This window comes from Amblyomma mixtum, chromosome 1, assembly GCF_055824585.1.
Source record: "Amblyomma mixtum isolate Tamu chromosome 1, ASM5582458v1, whole genome shotgun sequence".
Classification (NCBI taxonomy): domain Eukaryota; kingdom Metazoa; phylum Arthropoda; class Arachnida; order Ixodida; family Ixodidae; genus Amblyomma; species Amblyomma mixtum.
The window spans coordinates 17,478,856-17,501,296 of NC_143012.1; positions in this window are offsets into that span (position 1 = coordinate 17,478,856).

Below are 22,441 nucleotides of genomic sequence, written 5' to 3' on the forward strand. Positions count from 1 at the left end.
AATCTTATTCGCGGTCTAAAAGCTCTCTCGGTTTTGAAGAAAAGAAAGGCGCATAGCTGGTTCATTTTGTCAGTGGACACCTGAAATTCACCACGAACTCCGACTGAAAGTTCGGTAACTCAATGTTTTAGTCGGCGTTCGTGCGCATTTGAGGCACTCACCGACAAAGTGAACCATCTACGCGCCTTTCCTTTCTTCAAAACCGAGAGAGCGTTTAGACCGCGAATAAGATTAGACTGGAAATAAGCCGGTCTTATTTGTTTCGCAGGTTTTGCCAGCTAACACCGTTTTTAAAGTTTTTAGATACGTGGATGATTCTTTGATTGTTTTAACCAAGGACGCAAGCTTAAACTTCGATGAAGCTGCACCTAACATTTTATCTCTATTCAGACAACATGGAAAAGGCTTGGATTTTACATGTGAACTTCCGGTGGACAATGTTTTACAGTTTTTAGATATCAAAATTGAGTTCTGTACGGATCATGTGTGTTGGTCTAACGCTCCGCGGGCAGAAAAAGGGCTTCTGCCATACGACTCTTCGCACTCCAAATTAGTGAAAAGAAGTATTGCTTCACTGTGCCTTGAATCCGCGCTAAGGAAGTCATGCGTTCACAAGATGCGAACGAGTTTTGAAAACCAATTGGCTAGGCTGGCTTCAGCCGGATTCCCTGGCTCGCTCGTCAAAGGGGTCGCCGACAGCCTCGTACAGAAGTTGAAGATGAGGGCAATGAGAGCTGGGGCAGAGGTCCCTCGTGAAGAGGTGAGACCTGTGGCGGTGCCGTATGTGCACAAGTTGGCCCACAATCTGAAGAAGGTTGCGAGCAGGCATAGTGTCCCGCTCGTCTTTTCGGCCCCCCTGAAGCTCGGAAGTATTTGTCCTCGAATCGACAGAAGAAAAGAAAAAGAACAAGAGAGGCTGTGGTATTAAGCATGGGCGACCTTTCATGAAATGTTCCGAAGGGGTAGTTTACGAAATTCCCCTCTTGTGCGGTCTTTCCTATACAGGACAGACAGGGCGCTGCGTGAATGAGCGAATCAGGGGACATGAACGAAACGTAGAACAAAATAAAGAGGGCCCAAATTGCCGAAACATATGAGATCTTGCCCTTCACGCTCTTGTGAGCCATGCTTTTCATCCGTGCGGATTGTGGCCAGAAGCAGCAACATTAAAGCCCGAGAACTCATTGAAGCGTTTTATATCTGTAAAAAAGGCAGTGCGTGTGTTAGCGAAACTTCCGTTTCTCTCTATCAGGCGGAAATAAAGTTTTTTGAGCAGTCGTTAACGCATTGATGCGTAATTTTGTACTTTGCGCAGGCGCTGGCGTTGTGTATATATGTATCTGTGGTGTGAAAAATGAACTAGTTGTGAGTGGCGCTCTGTCCCGATCTCTTGTCTTGTGTGTGTGTGTGTGGTTTTTTGGCGCCTTTACTTTTACAACGAAAAGAGTTAGTTTGAGCTAAGAACAACGCAGCTAGCTATGGAAAGAAAAATCACAGGTGCAACATTAGAGATCGGAAGCGGGCGGAGTGTGTGAGGGAACAAACGCTGGTTAATGACATCCTAGTGAAAATCAAGAAGAAATGGGATTGGGCAGGGCATGTAATGCGAAGGCAAAATAATCGCTGGCGCTTACGGGCAACGGAGTGGATTCCAAGAGAAGGAAAGCGTAGCAGGGGGCGGCAGAAAGTTAAATGGGCGGATGAGATTAAGAAGTGACACGGTTGCCTCAGCTGGCGAAGGACAGGGTTAATTGGAGAGACATGGAACAGGCCTTTGCCCTGCAGTGAGCATTGTCAGGTTGATGATGATTATGATGATAAAGGCATAGTGAAATGGGGAGGAAAGGTGGGAGCAGGGAAGGGCATTAACTAGGATGCGGGCTGCGTTGCGCCCGTGTCAGTGGCCAGGGGCTGCCCGTGTTCACCAATACTGTGGAAGACGCTGCGAGTCCTAACCAGCTGAGGAGCGAAGTGGCAGCGCTCGCTAGCTTGAGGGCCGCTGTGCCTTGCTGTTACAAACTATGGTTTGTTGGCTTTCGTTGTGGCAGAAAAAAAAGGAACATGACAATTATTGGCATGTATTACACCGCACGGACCATGAGTCAATTAAAAAATGTATTAGCTATTACTACACCACATTATTTTTCGAGAACTCCAAACTCTGCACTCGAGACCCTGGAATTGGGAAGGATACACCTTATAATCAAACTGGCCTCCTTATAACAGGCTTCGCGCGAGCTTACAGAGTCCAAAAAATTACGTACAAGAAAAGTGTAAGCGGCGACCCCGCTAGAGAATTCCTGTAATAACGCCTGGCGAGGTGAGTCCTTCGCCTGCCACGATTACTTCTATGGCTTTATGGTGCAACGCTATTTCGGCATCAGTGCGAAAGTTTCGTGGAAATATGAGGAAAATACCACGGTAAGTAAAACGAACAAATAACCGAGGAAAACACCACGGTCAGTAAAACGAACAAGTAGCCGAGGATAACACCACGGTCAGTAAAACGAGCAATTATATTAACCTCACAATTAAAGAGCACAAGTCATACGATGGGCAGCAAGAAGGGACTCGAAGTCGGGCAGCCTTTTGCCTCGTATTATGTGCACCAGACCTGCACGTCGCCGTTTGGCGCAGCAATTTCGAAGCCTCAAGCTCTCAAAGGCATTCGCTCTCTTGGACACCCTACAAGCTTCTCAACGGTAGACTCGTGCACATTACGTAAAGCGGACAGAAAGAGATGCGTCGCATTCCAGTGTTACCTTTCTGGGCGATTCGACGAACAACGAGCAAGCGGCGACACCGAAGGTTGTCTGGAATGCCTTCATTCCATCTCGGCAGCCGGCAGGAAAGAGCGGCGCAGCGCTCTGCCGTGGCGTTTATAGAGCCAGCGATATCAGCGTTTTTTATACACGTCACGATGAACAAGGAATCAGCAATACGTTCCGCGCGACAGAGGCTGCTATCGCCAAAAGAACGTAACACCAGAGGCTCTGAAACGAGATATGCTCATGCCCAAAAATTTAGCACAACAACAACAACGTCTGTGGCTGGCTTGCTCCGGAGGGCTATGCATTTTCAATGGGCAGCTGATTTCAGAAATGTTCCCCTTCAGACATTAAATTTTCACTCTCCCCGTTGTAACTAATTATTAAATACCATATCTTTTTGTCGTTGCACGTGATATATCAACAAAATCGCTGCGTTACCTCAGGAGTAATTATCAGTTTACTACATTATGCGTCGTGGTAAAGAACTCTTCAGCATTAGGCTGAAGTGAAGTGCACTCAGTGGACAAGTTGCTCATCCTATGCGACAACCTAGAAAACTTAAAAGGCCTTTCACAAAACAGTGCCCACCTGTGCGGATATAGTTGAAACCGAGGCGCATATGGCAGGTTATCTCCGATAATGAATGGCAGTTTGCCAATGTCAGGAGGTATCCCGGGCCCTGAGATGGGAACGATTAGGGATAAGAGTTAATGTAGCAAACCTAAGTAATCTGCGATTCGCTGATGACATTGCCTTGCTAAGTCACTGAGAACATGAACTGCAAAGCATGATCAGTGAGTCAGACAGGCAGAGCAGAATGGTGGGGCTAAAAATTAACATGCAGAAAACCGAAGTAATGTTTAACAGCCTAGCAAGGGAACAGCAGTTCGCAATTGGTAGCCAGCTAGGTGCTGGAAGTAGTAAGAGAATATGTTTATTTAGGGCAGGTAGTGACAGCTGATCCAGATCATGAGAGGGAAATAACTGGAATAAGAATGCGGTTTAGCGCATATAGGAGGTTCTCTCCGATTATGAATGGCAGTTTCCCAATGTCCCTCAAGAGAAAAGTATACAACAGCTGTATCTTACCGGCATTCATTTATGCGGCAGAAACGTGGAGGCTAACGAAGAGTGTCCAGCTTAAGTTAAGGACATTGCAGCTAGCTACGGGAAGAAAAATGGAAGGTGTAACGCTAAGAGACCAGAAGCAGGTAGAGTGGGTGAGGGAGCAAACATGGGCTAATGGCATCCTAGTCGAAATCGAGAAGAAATTCGCTTTGGCCGGGCATGTAATGCGAAGGCAAGATAACCGCGGGTCCTTAGGGGTAACGGAGTGGATTCCAAGAGAAGGCAGACGTAGAAGGGGGTGACAGAAAAGTTTGCAGGGGTACGGTACCGTAGCCGCGGCAAAAGATAGGGTTAATTGGAGAGACATGGGAGGGCCTTTGCCCTGCAGTGGGTGTAGTAAGGCTGACGATGATGATGACAAAACAGGTGTAATTCGCTTTACGCCTGCATTACCTGAATGCAAGATTGCGTGCGTGCTTCGCCATGTTTTGTTGTCGTGCACCCACACCGTGCACGGCTGCATCGAGAAAAACAATTCTTTCATTACTCATTACGAAAACAGTGCCATGGCGCCTACGTTACGTCGATATTTCTCCAGTTGTCAGCATTTGCATTCGTTTTCTTGTGTTCATTTCTTTGTGTGCTGTGGTGTCGCGCGTTCGAGATCTGGTTGGTACAGTGAATATAAGGGAGAACGCCAGCTTTGGCATATTGCACGCTGCGAGCCAACCAAGCACAAGAAAATCTTTAAGACACGGAGAAATGCGGACGCCAAGCAGACGTGCTCCCGCGAACACCTGCTTGTGGGAGGGAGGCCACAAGTGCCTGCTATTGTGGTTGCAGAGAAGGTTTATCAACAAAACACATTTGGCAGCCACGCTTCTCTGCAAGACAAGTTATGGTAGTTGATGAAGGGGCCGGGGAGACCCAGCTGGGGAGACCCAGCTAGCAACGTACTTTCCTATAGGCGTACAGAACTGATGGATTGTCCCAGTCCGAGAAAAACATTTCTGGACTGGACAGCAGTACATAGAAACACAAGCGAAAAGGCAGTGCTCCCACGAAACGCTTTTTCGGGTGTGTTAAGCAGCAGCAAAAACTAATCATACCATTTTGGTGCCAGAAAGGTAAATAGGTATAATATTTCGGGAGCAAAGATTTTCGACAAGAAATAAATATCTACTGCTCGCTTTCTTTTCGCTCCCTCCCGCCACAAACTGCGGGAAGAGAAGGCATTCCTCTTGCACTTGGAGTTTTGGGAAATCAAAGAACAGTATCGTTCGGACAGTTGAAGAAAGCGGTTAACCCCGCATCTCTTTTGGCGCATGCGTTTCTCGATCGTGGGCCGTGGGCTCCCCGCCGCAAGCAGGCAACGGCGGTCTGCCTTTTCATTACGCCGCCGGAAGCGGCGGTCACCAGCTTTTCCGTCTTCTAGTGGTTCCCCTGCTGCCGCCCAACTTCAACATTGTGCGGCATTCCACGCAGGTATCTCCGACTATCAGCAGTCCCTGCTGCGCCGCTGTCTTGCAGAGGTGCAGTAATGGCATCCCGTCGCTCGCCCGCCTTCCTCGCTGGATGGAAGCCATCTTGCGCACACTTATTCGCGCATCCCCCAGTCGTTCGCGCGCCGGCCCCAGCGCGCGGCAGCTCATGCTCTCATCACTGGGCTGTCGTGGACTTCGTAAAGTTACGGATTCACGGCAGCTTTCCGGCGCACCTCGGCGCGCCCAAACCACCTTTAGGAATTGATGGAGCGGCGGCTCATTGCAAGTCTTTTTCGCAGCTTCACGCCCCTACTCATGCCGCTGTTCGAAGCGGTAATCCCGGCGGTGGAGTTGGTGGCAATAGGCGACTCTTGCACGCAACCTGGATTCCTCATTGCCTCCGACAACTGCAGCGTGGCCGTCCACTGCCGTCATAGGCAGAAGCAACCTTAGGGGCCTCACCACCCTCTTGCTGCGAGTGCCCATGGATTAGCCTGTTCTATCTACTTCTTCGCCGTCGCCCAGCTATCCATTCGCAGCGGTATAGTTTGAGTTGTGTTCGCGTCGCAAGTGACTCGCAATTCCCCCCCTACCTCCACTGGTTTATTTGTGCTTTGATCTCGCCTTCCACGCCGGTGCCACTCGCGGGGTCTGCTGCACCAAGGGTGCAGCGCGCCACGGCTGCTACCTCAAGACGCCTCCCCCTCCCCCCTCCACTGGTTTACATTTGCCTTGATCTCGCCTCTCACGCCAGTGCCGCTCGCGCGGTCTGCTGCTTCATGGGTGCAGCGGGACACGGCTTCTACCTCAAGACGCCTCCCCCCTCCACTGGTTTACTTGTGCCTTGATCTCGCCTCCCACGCCGGTGCCGCTCGCGCGGTCTGCTGCTTCATGGGTGCAGCGGGACACGGCTTCTACCTCAAGACGCCTCCCCCCTCCACTGGTGTACTTGTGCCTTGATCTCGCTTCCCACGCCGGTGCCGCTCGCGCGGTCTGCTGCTTCATGGGTGCAGCGGGACACGGCTTCTACCTCAAGACTCCTCCCCCCTCCACTGGTTTACTTGTGCCTTGATCTCGCCTCCCACGCCGGTGCCGCTCGCACGGTCTGCTGCACCAGGGGTGCAGCGCGCCACGGCTGCTACCTCAAGACGCCACCCCCTCCCTCCTCCACTGGTTTACTTGTGCCTTGATCTCGCCTCCCACGCCGAAGCCGCTCGCGCGGTCTGCTGCACCCTGGGTGCAGCGCGCCACGGCTGCTACCTCAAGACGCCACCCCCTCCTTCCTCCACTGGTTTACTTGTGCCTTGATCTCGCCTCCCACGCCGGTGCCGCTGTGCCTTGATCTCGCCTCCCTCGCCGGTGCCGCTCGCGCGGTCTCCTGCACCCTGGGTGCAGCGCGCCACGGCTGCTACCTCAAGACGCCACCCCCTCCCTCCTCCACTGGTTTACTTGTGCCTTGATCTCGCCTCCCACGCCGGTGCCGCTCGCGCGGTCTACTGCACCCTGGGTGCAGCGCGCCACGGCTGCTACCTCAAGACGCCACCCCCTCCCTCCTCCACTGGTTTACTTGTGCCTTGATCTCGCCTCCCACGCCGGTGCCGCTGTGCCTTGATCTCGCCTCCCTCGCCGGTGCCGCTCGCGCGGTCTCCTGCACCCTGGGTGCAGCGCGCCACGGCTGCTACCTCAAGACGCCACCCCCTCCCTCCTCCACTGGTTTACTTGTGCCTTGATCTCGCCTCCCACGCCGGTGCCGCTCGCGCGGTCTACTGCACCCTGGGTGCAGCGCGCCACGGCTGCTACCTCAAGACGCCACCCCCTCCCTCCTCCACTGGTTTACTTGTGCCTTGATCTCGCCTCCCACGCCGGTGCCGCTCGCGCGGTCTACTGCACCCTGGGTGCAGCGCGCCACGGCTGCTACCTCAAGACGCCACCCCCTCCCTCCTCCACTGGTTTACTTGTGCCTTGATCTCGCCTCCCACGCCGGTGCCGCTGTGCCTTGATCTCGCCTCCCTCGCCGGTGCCGCTCGCGCGGTCTCCTGCACCCTGGGTGCAGCGCGCCACGGCTGCTACCTCAAGACGCCACCCCCTCCCTCCTCCACTGGTTTACTTGTGCCTTGATCTCGCCTCCCACGCCGGTGCCGCTCGCGCGGTCTACTGCACCCTGGGTGCAGCGCGCCACGGCTGCTACCTCAAGACGCCACCCCCTCCCTCCTCCACTGGTTTACTTGTGCCTTGATCTCGCCTCCCACGCCGGTGCCGCTCGCGCGGTCTACTGCACCCTGGGTGCAGCGCGCCACGGCTGCTACCTCAAGACGCCACCCCCTCCCTCCTCCACTGGTTTACTTGTGCCTTGATCTCGCCTCCCTCGCCGGTGCCGCTCGCGCGGTCTCCTGCACCCTGGGTGCAGCGCGCCACGGCTGCTACCTCAAGACGCCACCCCCTCCCTCCTCCACTGGTTTACTTGTGCCTTGATCTCGCCTCCCACGCCGGTGCCGCTCGCGCGGTCTACTGCACCCTGGGTGCAGCGCGCCACGGCTGCTACCTCAAGACGCCACCCCCTCCCTCCTCCACTGGTTTACTTGTGCCTTGATCTCGCCTCCCACGCCGGTGCCGCTCGCGCGGTCTACTGCACCCTGGGTGCAGCGCGCCACGGCTGCTACCTCAAGACGCCACCCCCTCCCTCCTCCACTGGTTTACTTGTGCCTTGATCTCGCCTCCCACGCCGGTGCCGCTGTGCCTTGATCTCGCCTCCCTCGCCGGTGCCGCTCGCGCGGTCTCCTGCACCCTGGGTGCAGCGCGCCACGGCTGCTACCTCAAGACGCCACCCCCTCCCTCCTCCACTGGTTTACTTGTGCCTTGATCTCGCCTCCCACGCCGGTGCCGCTCGCGCGGTCTACTGCACCCTGGGTGCAGCGCGCCACGGCTGCTACCTCAAGACGCCACCCCCTCCCTCCTCCACTGGTTTACTTGTGCCTTGATCTCGCCTCCCACGCCGGTGCCGCTGTGCCTTGATCTCGCCTCCCTCGCCGGTGCCGCTCGCGCGGTCTCCTGCACCCTGGGTGCAGCGCGCCACGGCTGCTACCTCAAGACGCCACCCCCTCCCTCCTCCACTGGTTTACTTGTGCCTTGATCTCGCCTCCCACGCCGGTGCCGCTCGCGCGGTCTACTGCACCCTGGGTGCAGCGCGCCACGGCTGCTACCTCAAGACGCCACCCCCTCCCTCCTCCACTGGTTTACTTGTGCCTTGATCTCGCCTCCCACGCCGGTGCCGCTCGCGCGGTCTGCTGCACCCTGGGTGCAGCGCGCCACGGCTGCTACCTCAAGACGCCACCCCCTCCCTCCTCCACTGGTTTACTTGTGCCTTGATCTCGCCTCCCACGCCGGTGCCGCTCGCGCGGTCTGCTGCACCATGGGTGCAGCGCGCCACGGCTGCTACCTCAAGACGCAAGAAGCGTTTTATTGCGAAAGCAATACTACTTGCACTTTCACGCCTTTGCCGTGCCGCGGCGGTGACCACCATCGTGCCGCGGCGGTGTCCACCAAATCAATACTACTTGCACTTTCACGCCTTTGCGGTGCCGCGGCTGTGACTACCATTGACCTTCAATTGACCTTGATTACATTAGATTGGATTAGAATGGATTGGACTGGATTGGACTGGATTGGACTGCATTAGATTAGATTAGATTACATTAGATTAGAGTACATTACATTGGTTTGGATTGGATTTGATTGGATATGAGTGGGTTGGATTGGAATGGAGTGGATTTCATTGGAATGGAGTGGATTGAATTGGATTGGAGTGGATTGAATTGGATTCGAGTGGATTGAATTGGATTGGATTGGCATGCATTGGACTGGATTGTATAACCCATGCATCACCACAAGTCTAGCCACAAGCACCACCACCAGCTACACTACCAGCTGTACCATGGCGTAGGTACGAATATTGCTTTCGCAATTACCGGGCCTAACCAAGCTAAGCCACAGCGAGTTTTTTCAGTTATTTCATAGTCTACGCCATTTAGTAAATTTTGAAATAAGGTTCCTATGTTCAGTATGCGACGTAGCATACCTGAAGAGTGGCTGATGCATTGCCTTCGGCCTTGCGGGCTTTGGTTGTTGTTGTTGTTGTAGCCTACGACAGAATGGCACATACCCACTCTGGGGGATCGGCCAAGAATCGGGTGGAAAAGGTTGGTATTCACAGCCGCTCCGGTGAGGGCTCTCTAAAACACACAGTGACGAGGAACGATTGTGGTTTCGACTATAACCAATCGCATGGTTAAAAAAATAGGCTCAAGTGTCCGGTTTTATCTCTTCCCACCTAAGCCGCCTATCGACCAATGAAAAGCTGAAAAATACCTCTATATTGGCATTCCTGTGGTTTTCAATGAGTCGAAGTAGCTGTAAACTTTATGTTTGGTTGTGAGCTTGAGTAATTATTTTTGTCATGGGATAACTTACGGTGGACTCAATGCCGCAATGTGGTCTTTATTGGTTAGCGCGGGCATGAAAAAATTATCGTCGAAAACATACCGTTGATATTGCATGAGTTGCAGCAAGATCCCCTTTCACATTGCTTGGACCTCTACGCGCCCTGTTGTGGATATTGGTGCATTGGCGATCCGATACACCTATAAGAAACCGCTATGCTGCCGAGAATATCTGTAAGGTGTGAATTCCTCCTCTCCTCGAAACCAGCTGGGAAGAACACCAGTTAGGAACAGCCGGTCAGGACTCTTATTCTTGCCTTTATATTTTTCCTTTCCGGCCGCTATAGGACAGGCATGTCTACTTGCTGCAAATGAACTGCCTTATATATGATCATCATCAGCTTTTGTGGCGTATGTCCACTTGGGCAACCTCCAACCTTGGCCACCAGTTTAACGTGCGGGTCGTTTGGTACATACAACGTCGAAAGCGACACCATTAACACCGACATTAAGAATGCCCTTTTTTCACTGTCACAAGAAAGGGTAGTGAATTGTAGCAGGGACACCCACTGATGGCTTCGGAGGCGGCGCTGCTTGCGTTCTTCTCGAGAACAACGAAGACAACACAGCGGAGAGCTCGCGCTGCGCGTTGCCAACGTCAGAGCGCGTTTCAGACCTGGCTGTTGTCCGGGCTCCTGAGGTATGACTGGCCTCACAGTGGTCGTCCTATACGCCAGCGTCCCCGTGGTGAGTGTCTGCTCTGTGCCAACGCTGGGCTTTCCTGCTATAGGATTTCTCCCCGCTAGGTTTCTTCAGAACGGGCTAGCTTGCTGGAGAGAATAGACGACTTGGACAGCTCCTTATTGTTGCGAAAGCAACACCACGGGAGCCCAGCTCGGCTCGTCGTGTATGCTCTTGGCGGTGCGGCTACCAAACGACCTTTAGTGGCCGTTGCCTAGCAAACCGAATTACCCGAGCTTACCGAAGTTACTCGGGTGAGCACGGGTAAGTTCGGAAGAGCGTAGCGCCAGCTGCGCGAGAGGTTGGTCGGGAAGAGCAACATGCGTCGCACAAGGCCTAGGGGTGGCTATGATAGAAACAGTCACCTGTCAGTGCAATTGAATATCTCTTAACAGCTGCGCCACTGCGTTGGTAGTAGTATGAGGACTCAACGCCATTTATGAATGTTAAATAGAGAATGAAAAATTCTGCATTCATGTGCATTCACCCTCTACTGATATCGCGTCGTGCTCTTAAAGTGGAGCTTAATTGCCCGCTCCAGTTGAAGAATAAACACCTGCTCTCGCACGTGTTCACGATTTAACTTCGTTAAACCCCGATCAATTTTTTGTGACCTGAGCAGCTGGAAAGAGGTGATAAAGGTTGATAGCGAAATATAGAGGCCATAAATTGTTTTGCTGTTGTCTGGTGTGCAACTTCGAGGCAATAACCGAGACTCGGGCATGACTCGCGTTCAGGTTTGTCCAGATTTATTAACCACGTGACTGCAAAACTATACGTACATGACCATCCGGTTACACTTCAGCCCTGCAGCGCCAGCCCGACTTTCCAATGGTTGCAGGGTTCATTTCTTGGCCATTCTTCCAATCGAGAAAACCATTGAAAGCAATTGGAGATTCCAGTTGGTTCCATTTAGATTTTCCAATTGGAACAGTGTGGTCCCGTTTGTTTTTAGTCAACTGACCAATTTGACCCAACTGGATCCAACCCGTCGGACCAAATGGACCCATTAGGCTAGGCAGTTATTTCAACATTTTTCTACCGAACTGAAAGCAGCGTGCTTTTATGAAAATTAATGTCAACAGACACATATACAGTACATCACACACAAGAAGCACTACACATTGAGTCAATAGTAGCGCATATTAGCTTAATACGCATATCCAGAGAACACACTTCTGCTCCAACTTACATACCCCATTAATGAGGCTTTCATGCTGCGGCCAGTTGCACTTGCCCACTGAGCGCAGTTATTTAATTTAATTTAGACCGCACTGGTGGTTCAGATGATGAATACAATTTAGTAGGTTAAGCTTCTGATAGCCCTTGTTATAAGAACCATATTAGTTCTGCATTGTTTGTCAAATATGCAAACATTCACTGGCTATATTGAGCGCCGTTGGGTAGGCCATTTGGATGCAATGGGTAAGACCCTTTGGCGCACCAATTGCAACACCAACTGGTACAATTACAATTGCATAGTAAATTTGGACCATCCAATTGGAACTTCTTTCCAACTTGAACCATTAGGATATCCAATTGGTTCCAATTGTTTTTTGACGATTACGTTTGCTGATTACGTCGCGAACACAATTGGGAAATGTTTCAAACAGCATGTTGTCAGTCCGCTATGGCCCTGTACGTGTTCCTCTTTCTAGTTGTCATTTCTTCCATGTGCGCACGTCAAAGTCTGTCACCGACTGGATCCAGCCACTGGCTTCTGCTTTTCTTAAATAAAATTTCAGGGCTCCTCTCATTAAGGGTACACGGTAGTTGATCGGTAGCAGATCTTAACATTGAGTGGAAAGAAACATTTTTAGGTTTTTGCTTTCACATCCGAGGTGAAGAAGTTGCAAGGGTAGATTCACTATGGCCATCGCCTTTGCACTGTATTGCCGCGCTCACTCAGTTGTTCCAATGAACCATGCTCACCATGATCATGTGACCATGACGTATCCCTTCACCACAGCGTCCATACTTCTACGCCGACCGGCATAACATTGTCACTGACTACGATCAAAACGCGCCAGTTTTTGGCCACGACGCAACAAGACAACGTGGCTGTGATGCCAGGCAGTTGACCCGCGATGAAGTCTCGCACAGAACTATTGTCTACATTCAACAGTGAAGTATGATCCTCACACTCACAAAGCTTATTCTTGGTGCATCAGCTCACTACGCCAAAAAAATGAGAATTAGATACTCGGCCTCGCGAACACACACATCTAAATTCAATTCCGTTTCGTTTAGTATCCTTCATTTCAAATACTGCGTGCTTCATTTATTAGGAACAACGAATTCTACGCGTGGAGTAATTTTCCGGAGCCCTTCACTGCTGCGTCCCTGATCGCCTGAGTCGCTTTGGGACGTTAAACCCACATTAGCCACAAATTTTCGCGTTTTACGGCGATAGCAGTTATTGGTTAGGAAACTCAGCTCCCGAGTGGGTTCACTTGGCTCCGGGATTTGCGAGGGGGTGAGGGGGAAGAGGGAATAGTGAAGAAGAGGCTGTGACGACGGTAGCGAGGAAACAGGAAGAGGGCTTATAAGAGGGAAAAGGAGACAATCCATAGAAACTGCCAAGGAGATGGCCAGGAAGAATGGAAAAAAAGGCCGTGGAGGGTAACTGCAATACCCTGGTGCTGCCTGCACTTTAGGAAGACGCGGCGTGCACACAGAAAAGGAAAGCAGCAAATGCGCTGTTGCGGGGAAAGAAACAATAGCCGCTAGGAGCGGAAAACGGAGCGCGCAGTGTGCTGGGTTTGGGTTAGACGTGTTCCCTTGGCTATCCTTGACCTCTACAGATCGAAGGCATGTAGCCGCTGCGCTTTTCATGGCATGCGCATGTGTCGGCATGCAGCTGCCATGTCACCGAAACGAGTGTTTGACGTCGAAGAAGAAGCCGCTTGAAAGCGCAAGCGTTGGTAGCTAGCTATTTTTGAGGCCCGGCAAACAAAGCAGTAGCACATCTACGCGCTCAGCAAAGTGGCCAAAAGAGAGCTGCAGCGAAAGATAGAAGAATAGTAAGAATCGTCGGCCTAACTGAGGCACAATGGCAAAAAGGGAGAGAGCACTTCGGAGTTCGAATGATCGTAACGAGACTGAAAGGTAAGGTGCCCGGGTATTGCGGTGGCAAAGCTTCCTTAGTGGCCAGGAAATGGGCTTGTTGACAGGGGGCTAGCAGTGGTAAATACCTACATGGCTGCAAATGCCGAGTTAGAGTGCGATTTCTGGATGGTTTATGGCATTCTTGTGACGCATGCGATCGGCTTCGGATCGGACTGGACTTTTAAAAGGCACCCTTCCTTAATTGAGTACTTCAGTGTGGCGTTGTGCGAACAAACAGCGGGACGTCTGTGGATTTGTGCTGTTCGTGGAATTCCCATTGGTCGTCGCGAAAGCGGAAAATTATAATAGTTACGAAGCATTCCAAGGACTCTACGTGTTACTGGCCGAAGAACTGGATTTTAATGTCAACGTGTTCTGTGGCAACAACTCGTATAGCGGAAGAGCTTGATCTGCACGTGTACGTATAACCCTGACACAGACCAACCGTGAACAACTGCACAGTGGTGAAACTGGCGTTTCAGAAGGAAACTTATAGCGTTGACAGTCTAAATTTAGCGACGCGTTTCAGTTGTGATAAGCCTACTAGGTATTTAATCCATTTTGAATTGTAATGAAGGATGTGTCTTGGCTTTATAAGTTTGTACAACTTGTGTTCCACAAAGCCTGAAGCCCACAAGACTGTCGCCGCTATTCTTTTGCAGGATGCGGCAAGGAACTGGGAATTTTTCTTGCTACTTAAGGTCAGCGATAAAATGCGATAAGTACATTAGCGTTCGAAGCAACGTTGTGCGCCTAATTTAGCCATATTCATGTGCATGCACAGACTAGTCGAACTTTTCGACATGTTTGAATTTATTATTCTTTCACTTCTCTTCACTTCACTGTCTCTCTCTCTCTCTATCTCCACTCTATTTATTCGTGGTTTGCTTAGCGCTAATGGACGAAGCTTATCGTTTTTGTTATCCGCATCACTTCTGTTAGCTGCTGTACCTTCCCACTTCAAAACAGCAAAATAAACAGAAGTACACATTTGTTGAAATCGCACTGAGATTAATATCGTTCTCATACCATTTGAAATGCAGGTTCGTATCTGGCTTTCTTCAGGCTTACACGTAACCCGAAATCACCGGTTACGGCGATACATGTAAGGTATTCCTATGAAATTGTCGGAAAGTTGCAGCTGCACTTTAGGCACCATGACGTCAACGTAAGTAAAGGCGGTAGTAGTCCTCCGTGAGCGTATCACTTGAATAGGTTACGTGCTGACAGCTTCATTTCGAAACCATCTCAGTTCATTCCTTGACAGGAAAAGTAAGTAAACACACCGCGCAAATAAAATTTTCGCAGTTTCAGCTGAAATATTAACAACTATTTCTCTCGCCGCGCTGCACTGTCTCGTACCCGTTGGTGCGAGATTCTGTGCGGTTCCCCGCTACAGCCTCAACTCGAGAGGCTGTCATCCCAAAGGTGAGCAAATGTGCTTCAAACTTTATCTTCTTCAGCGTGCTTCTTTGTTTTACTATGCTGCGCCTCTTTTTTAGGCGAAACCGAAAGGCTTCGTAGTAACGGTGTCCGCGACTCGCGAGCTTAACAAAAGTGGCAGAGCGGTAGTCATTACAGGCGGAGTGTTTTAACTTGAAGAAGTGGCTTTAGAGATGGAGAACGTAGGTAACGCTGACAAGCCCTGCATTGACTGGCTTGCGTTTTGTTTTTCAACTCTAAAATCGCTTCTCTCAAGTTAAGCGAAGCAATGGCATAAAAGATGCTGTTTTCAAACACACGATGCCCAGTTGCTTCATTTCTTTCTCGGGTTTGTTTTCTCATCCCTTTATCTAGCAAGATCAGTTGCACTGATCTTGCGCAGGTCGATGTTCGTGTTCGTCGTGTAGGTTCACGACGAGCATATTGGTGAACATGTTCATGCTCTCGATTTTCATCACCTATTCTCATCGTCATCCGTTCGCATGGGTGGCAGTGACCATTGCAATGGAGATCTGTCACCCATTAGTATCATCCTACAAGCGTTAGCAAGGGAAGTCCGTACTCATGCTAATGTTTGAAGGACGATGAAACACTTCTACGTCACTGGCGGATGTGCCCGGTCTCTGCCAGAAAAGCAAGGGCCACTCGCTTCCTTTGCGAAAGACATCTTTGGCCTTTGCGTTTTTCCTTCAAACTGTGCTTGTTCTTACCTCACGAGAGAGTGGTGTTGCTGGCTCTGTTTTGCGTCGCCTTCTTTTATTTTTCGGGCGCATCACTGCGGCGTTGGTGAAGCCCTTCCCCTCCGTTTTCTTGTCTGGCGCAGAGAGCGGACCGGGTGAGACTGTCAGCTCATCCGCAAAGGAAGGTGACGAGAGCAATCAAGGGGCTCCCGAGCACTGTCCCTTTTCTTACGACGGAAAGGAAGGTACTGAGGCGTGAAGGACGACACATATCCCGTCGCGGAATACGATGTCCGGCATACCGTAAGCGCTGTCCTCGCAGCGGCAGCGTGCAATCGCGTTTCAATGCTTCGAATTGATGCAATAGTTTTAAAACAGCGTTACCATTCACTGTTATCGCCAGCGGCCAATAGCGCATGCTCAAATGGCCAAGAAGGACACAATGGTAGATGATTCGGCCTTTGTTTGTGGCATTTTTACGTCCATGTCTCAATTCCACTGTGCGCTACTCTGGGCCCGAAAGGGCTAGGTGGTTGCTTGCAGCGTATACGCTTTTTCCGGCTTCGGTAGAGGCAACTTTAGGTACATATACGGCAAGGCAATAGGTAGTTTTAGCTGAGCGTATTTACGGCCAGCGCGGCGGAGCGGGCGAGCGGATACACCAGCGGAGACGCGCGCGAGAAAGCAGTTTTAGCAGGGCGAATCGCCAGTCCTCTCGAGCGGACTAGAATCTAATTGCTCTGCTGGCCCACCTATAGGTCACAATTCGAGTTAGAGTGAAAAGAATATCAGTTAATCGTGCTAATAATGCGCTGAAACTTTTTAGTAAAGGTAGATTCTGTGTTTTTACTTATTTATTCGGTAAACGTTGCGTTTTAGATATACCAAAGAGGCTGCCATCTTGAATACCCATTCACGCCCGCGCGCTCTTACGCACGCTCGCGCGCTGCCTACCGCTCCGCTGGAGAGGGCTTCCCAGTGGGCGTAAGCTTCGCTCCGTAAAAACTCTGTCCGGCCCAGCGACGTGCGCATACGCAGTGGCGTCTGCGCCCGTCCGCTCCTCTCCGCTGGCCGTAAGAACGCTCAGCTAAAACTGTCTAATGTTAAAACACTCGGATGAGAGCGTGCGTACAGTTATGCATGCAGCGGGCTATGATACTTGTGTAATGAGCATTCTAAAAATCTTCCCTTATAAACTACTTTAAGAACCTCGAAATACAGAGGTTACTTCGAAGCGGGAGCAGCTACTAGGAGCGGACACGCAGGGGTACACCCGTGTGTGGGTACACATTAGCTTAGGAAAGACGGAACTGTTCATTTCCCATGCGTACCACGAACTGAAGAATATCCCCAGTCTTTACGTTATGGGGGCTATTCCTGTGATAACGCTCAAAGGGCTAGAAGCAGTTGTCGCTCTCTAGCACCAGCGTGCCAGCCCTAGCAGTCAGAGCTGTGACCCCCAACCCGCGGTGCGGTGAGTCGCAACCACGGCGGGTTCGGGCCAGAGGGGACAAACACGAGTATGCTACTCGGAGGAGCGTTTATTGCTCCCGAGCAGTAGAGTGCAGCAGCAACAATACAACCGCCGTAACGAAGGAGAGGGTTCCGCTCGCGTACGGGGGTGAAAAACAAAGGAACAGAACGCACGCAAAAATGTGGGGGAAGAAGGTTCCGCTCACCTCGCGTGGTTCCTCGCTCACGGCCCGCGGCGGTCAAGTCACACACGGTGGCCGGGCGATAAGGGCAGCGGTCTCCGTGGCAGATCTCTGATCCGTGCGTGTGCACGGCTCCCGCCAGAAGACAAGCGAGCCTCGGGAGAAACGCGTCTCATTCCGGGCTGTGGAGAGGAGGTCTCTCCGTTGTAAGAGGGGAAAGAGGGAAAGTCTCCGCGGCGGGGAGCGAAAGGAAGCGGGGGTGACGAGAGTGCCCTCCCTCGCAAAACCTCCCGAACGGCGCGCGCATAGCATCGCGTGATAATTACGCGCGGCCGTTACAATGGGGCAGGGGATTCATGTGTATCCCCACATCCCCCCCTCCTTAAAACTGCCCTACGGCCGAGAAGTGACCGCGTTCACACAAAAGGTTATACCGAGTGGGGCCGGCGAAACACCGTTTAACTTTAAAAGCCAATAAAGAAAAGATTCAGCTCACAGCCAGCAGTGCCGTCGTCGAAAGCCGTGGACGCCCGGGCAGGCAGGCAGTGTAGACGACCGCCATGGACGACCGTGGAGCCCAGGGTTGAAGGGGGTCGATGAGCGCAGGTCCCGTGAGTCGGCCAGGGCAGCTTTGCCGGGACGCGCGGGCGGCAGGCAGGCTCAGGGAAATTACGCACCGTGTCGTAGCGTACGGCCGGCCCCCACTCAGCTGGATGAACCGCTTGCTCTTGGCTCGCCCTCTTTTCCTCTCGTTGGGGGGTGACAAAGGCGCGCCGACCCATTTTCCCTCTGCCGCAGAGGACTTGCGAGGCGGGCCCAGCGGGGCACCAAGCTTCTCTTGCGGGCGAAGCCGCTGCAGCGGGGACACGGGGAACTCCAAGGCGGCTTCTCTGCTGCAGTTTTCGCCATGGTAGACACAGGCTCCGGTTTCCCCGAATTCCCGCTCGCCTGTCCCGCGGCCGACCGGAAGCTGTTCTTCTTCTGTGTAACCCGGTGGTGACAGCAGGCTCTTGGCTTCGGAATGCGGCCGCCTTCCAAACGGCCTGGCTCTCGGTGTTCGAAGAAGCAACGGTCGTTGCGGCGTCCGCTGGCTCTCCTCCGGGCACGCTGTGAAGGCTGGCCTGCGGCTGCAAGGCTGTCTTTTCTTTCTAGTTACTTTCCAGATTTACACTTTCTTTTTTTTTTTGAGCTAGTCTAACCCCTCTCGGTCTTTTCCGACGAGAAAGCGTGTGCTTGCTCCGGAAGCCGTGGTGCGAAATATGGAAGGGGTGTTCCGTCCATATTAAGCAGGAAAAATTACTCCCTGCGCGTTGGTCAGAGTTGTTTCTGCCGTGGGCGCAAGTTGTAACGAGGCGCCGGGCTCTGTTGTCGAGCCTTGCGTCTCGGTGCGGCTGCCTGCTGGCGGGGGAGGGTGTTCTCCACAGGCCACTCGTTCCCTCTGGCACACGTCGCACGAGCGGGCGTAGCGTATCGCATCCCGCTTCATGCCAGGCCAGGTAGCGAGGCGGCACAACTTGAGGTAAGTCTTAGGGCCACTCGCATGCCCAGCGATGCACGTGTCATGAAAGGAGCGTAAAAGTGCTCCTCTCAACGTGCGTGGAATCACCACCTTGAAGGACTCGTGTGTATCCTTCTCGGAGGCGATATATCTCAGCAGGATGCCATCGGAGTCGAGCAGATAGGAATCCATCGCGCTCACAGCATTACCAGCTGTGTTCGAGCGCCCCGCACGGACAACAATACCAGTTGCCTCCATGTGCGCCGCGGCCGCGCCGCCCAGCTCCCTGAGCCCGTCGAACACTTTTGGACAAAATGGATCCTCCCGCTGTGCCTCCAATAGCTCCCTTCTGCTGAAAACGCTCACCACTGAACTGATGCCTTCAAAGTGGTATACGCTTTCGCCCTGGGAAGGCGGGGTGTCCCTTCCCTCGGGGCGTTGTGTGAGCTGCGCGGCAGTCGCGCTGCTCTGGCTGTCGGGCGCGGCGGAATGGGCAGTGTTGTTACTTCCCAAGCCGTCAACGGGCGCGCGCGAAAGTGCGTCCGCCACCACGTTGTTCTTGCCCCTCCTGTAGCGCACGGTAAAGTCGTAACGCTGGAGGAGTAGCGCCCATCGCGCTAGGCGTCCGGACGGCTCGCCTAGGCGTCTCAGCCAAGTGAGTGCCGTGACCAGGATGTTGCTGCTGAGAAGCCGTATTGGACAACCACAGCAGGGACTGGATGTCAAACCCGCTCGCCGCCAAGGCTAGTCTGTATGTCGGCAGTCGGTCACACAGACACTCGGTTTGTCACACCTCTGGCCCCACGTTGGGCGCCAAGAATATGGGGGCTATTCCTGTGATAACGCTCAAAGGGCTAGAAGCAGTTGTCGCTCTCTAGCACCAGCGTGCCAGCCCTAGCAGTCAGAGCTGTGACCCCCAACCCGCGGTGCGGTGAGTCGCAACCACGGTGGGTTCGGGCCAGAGGGGACAAACATGAGTATGCTACTCGGAGGAGCGTTTATTGCTCCCGAGCAGTAAAGTGCAGCAGCAACAATACAACCGCCGTAACGAAGGAGAGGGTTCCGCTCGCGTACGGGGGTGGAGAACAAAGGAACAGAACGCACGCAAAAATGTGGGGGAAGAAGGTTCCGCTCACCTCGCGTGGTTCCTCGCTCACGGCCCGCGGCGGTCAAGTCACACACGGTGGCCGGGCGGTAAGGGCAGCGGTCTCCGTGGCAGATCTCTGATCCGTGCGTGTGCACGGCTCCCGCCAGAAGACCTGCGAGCCTCGGGAGAAACGCGTCTCATTCCGGGCTGTGGAGAGGAGGTCTCTCCGTTGTAAGAGGGGAAAGAGGGAAAGTCTCCGCGGCGGGGAGCGAAAGGAAGCGGGGGTGGCGTGAGTGCCCTCCCTCGCAAAACCTCCCGAACGGCGCGCGCATAGCATCGCGTGATAATTACGCGCGGCCGTTACAATGGGGCAGGGGATTCATGTGTATCCCCACAACGTACACCTCATTGCACGCATCGTCTGGGCTCCCGGCCACGCGTCCCTTCCTGGCGCCGAGTGCGCACATGCGCTTGCCACCGGGCGACGGGCGGTCACATCTCAAAGACGATGCACCACCGACAGCGCTAATCACGTACTCGCACACCATGGAATGCTACCGACTTCAGCGAAGAACACTTCTACCACACAACCCATATGTCTCCAGAGCGGATCCCGTGGAGCGGCTCCAGCACGAGACGAACTTCTATCCGAATCTCTACCCCAAGCACACCTAATGCCCTTCGCCATACAGCTCACCGAGCCCACACTTAACCTTTACACAGGATGCTACTCACCGCAAAAACTCGTAGCTGAGGTGAAGGAGCGCGTTGTTTGAGACGACCAAAGACGACAATTCGCTGCCCAGTCTGTGGGCAAGAAGGAACATTGTAGGGGAATGGTAGGTGCCGCCCGGGGCGTGAACAGTGGACGTGGATGGTGTTGTTTTCGAAGGTTATCTAAACGCGGTGCTTATAGTCCGTAGGATGAGATGATGTCGTGGTGACGTGGTCATACAGTTTCATTAAACCTTCTCACTAGTCCATAGCGAAACTTGAAGGCTCCGAGCAGGAACGACCGAAGGGATTGTCACCCCTCTGACACTACTATGTCGGCCGAAGTTCAGCTCTTTTCGTGGCTGTGCACCAGCTTCAAAGTATCGTTTGCAGAAAACGTTGTCTGAGCTATGCCATGACGGTGTCCTGCACTTCCTCGCTCGAGTCTATTCTCCCCTTTCCAACGACTTGATCGCGGAAAAAGACGTGTTCAAGTCACACATCGGGGAGCTGATAAGTGGTGAACTTACGCCTATCGAAAAAATTTGATCCACTCAATTCACAAGTTGCGCTACTGCCACAGCATACTCTGTCAAGGCTCCTTCACCGTGAGCGCCTTTTTTGCTATCTCGAAATTTCATTCGCCAATCTCGCACAAGGCTGTCATTAACACAGCCCTCAACGCGAACAGTGCTCGTTCTGCAGTGGATTTCCCCTACAGTTTGAATGTCCTCTGCAAAAATCTCGGACCACTATGTTGCTGGCACTTGGCGGGGCTCTTGATTGTCGAGACCATGCTGACATGTTCACAGCGAAGCTCCTATTGATGCACTGGTTGCGGCAACGGAAGGCGTTATTGCACTACCAACTGCGCGTACGGAAAGCCTTCGGTCACATGCGACGTTTTGTGGCGGCGGCATCAGCTTGAAGGAAAGCATCCCTCGTAGCAGTTCGGTTTGGTTTGGTTTGTGGGGTTTAACGTCCTAAAGCTACTCATTCTATTAGGGACACCGTAGTGAAGGGTGCGGCAGTTCAGGCACGCTGTTATTTTCGGTGTATCTAATGTACTGTGAGTACTACGGTTCCATCTGCTCTGTCTTTCTCTGTCGCAAGTAGCGCTCCTGTTTTCCTTTTATCACTGCGTTGCTGCCCTGCCTCGAACCTCGGGACTTTGTGCCCTTAAAGTTAAGACGGGACGCAAACTAACCACTATTATTGGAGCACAGCATGGTTAAGTTAAAAAGAACCGCCTAGAGATCTGAAGTAAACATTTTCAGATTTTTTTTCCCCTAAGCCGGATAGTTGGCATTGAAAGGGGGGGCTACAAGCAAATCGATAGTTAACAGCTGTACCGCATCACGCCCTCATCCTCTCCACAAGGGTGCTTCTTCCCAGGCTTACCTGCGTAATACTTCGCCGTCGACGGGGCGTTCTCCAACGTGGTCACGTGACCCCGGGTGATTCGAAGTGGCCGGTGTACGCGCATTTAGCCTGGTCTAGCAATGAAACCAAGCATTACGAAGTGTGACCGTAAAACCAGGTGGTAACTAAACGGTAGAATCGGATGATAGCTGGTGGTAACTATGTGGTAACCGGGTGGTAGAAAGGTAGTAACCTAGGGCGGTATGTGGTGATATCCGGTGGTAACCAGGGCATAACCAGATGGTAACCCGGAATGGTAAAGTGCGAAACTCAACGTTCCAGCGCACATATTCGCGCTAGCTAACTCGGCTAAGCTCAGGTAAGTCCGTAGGAG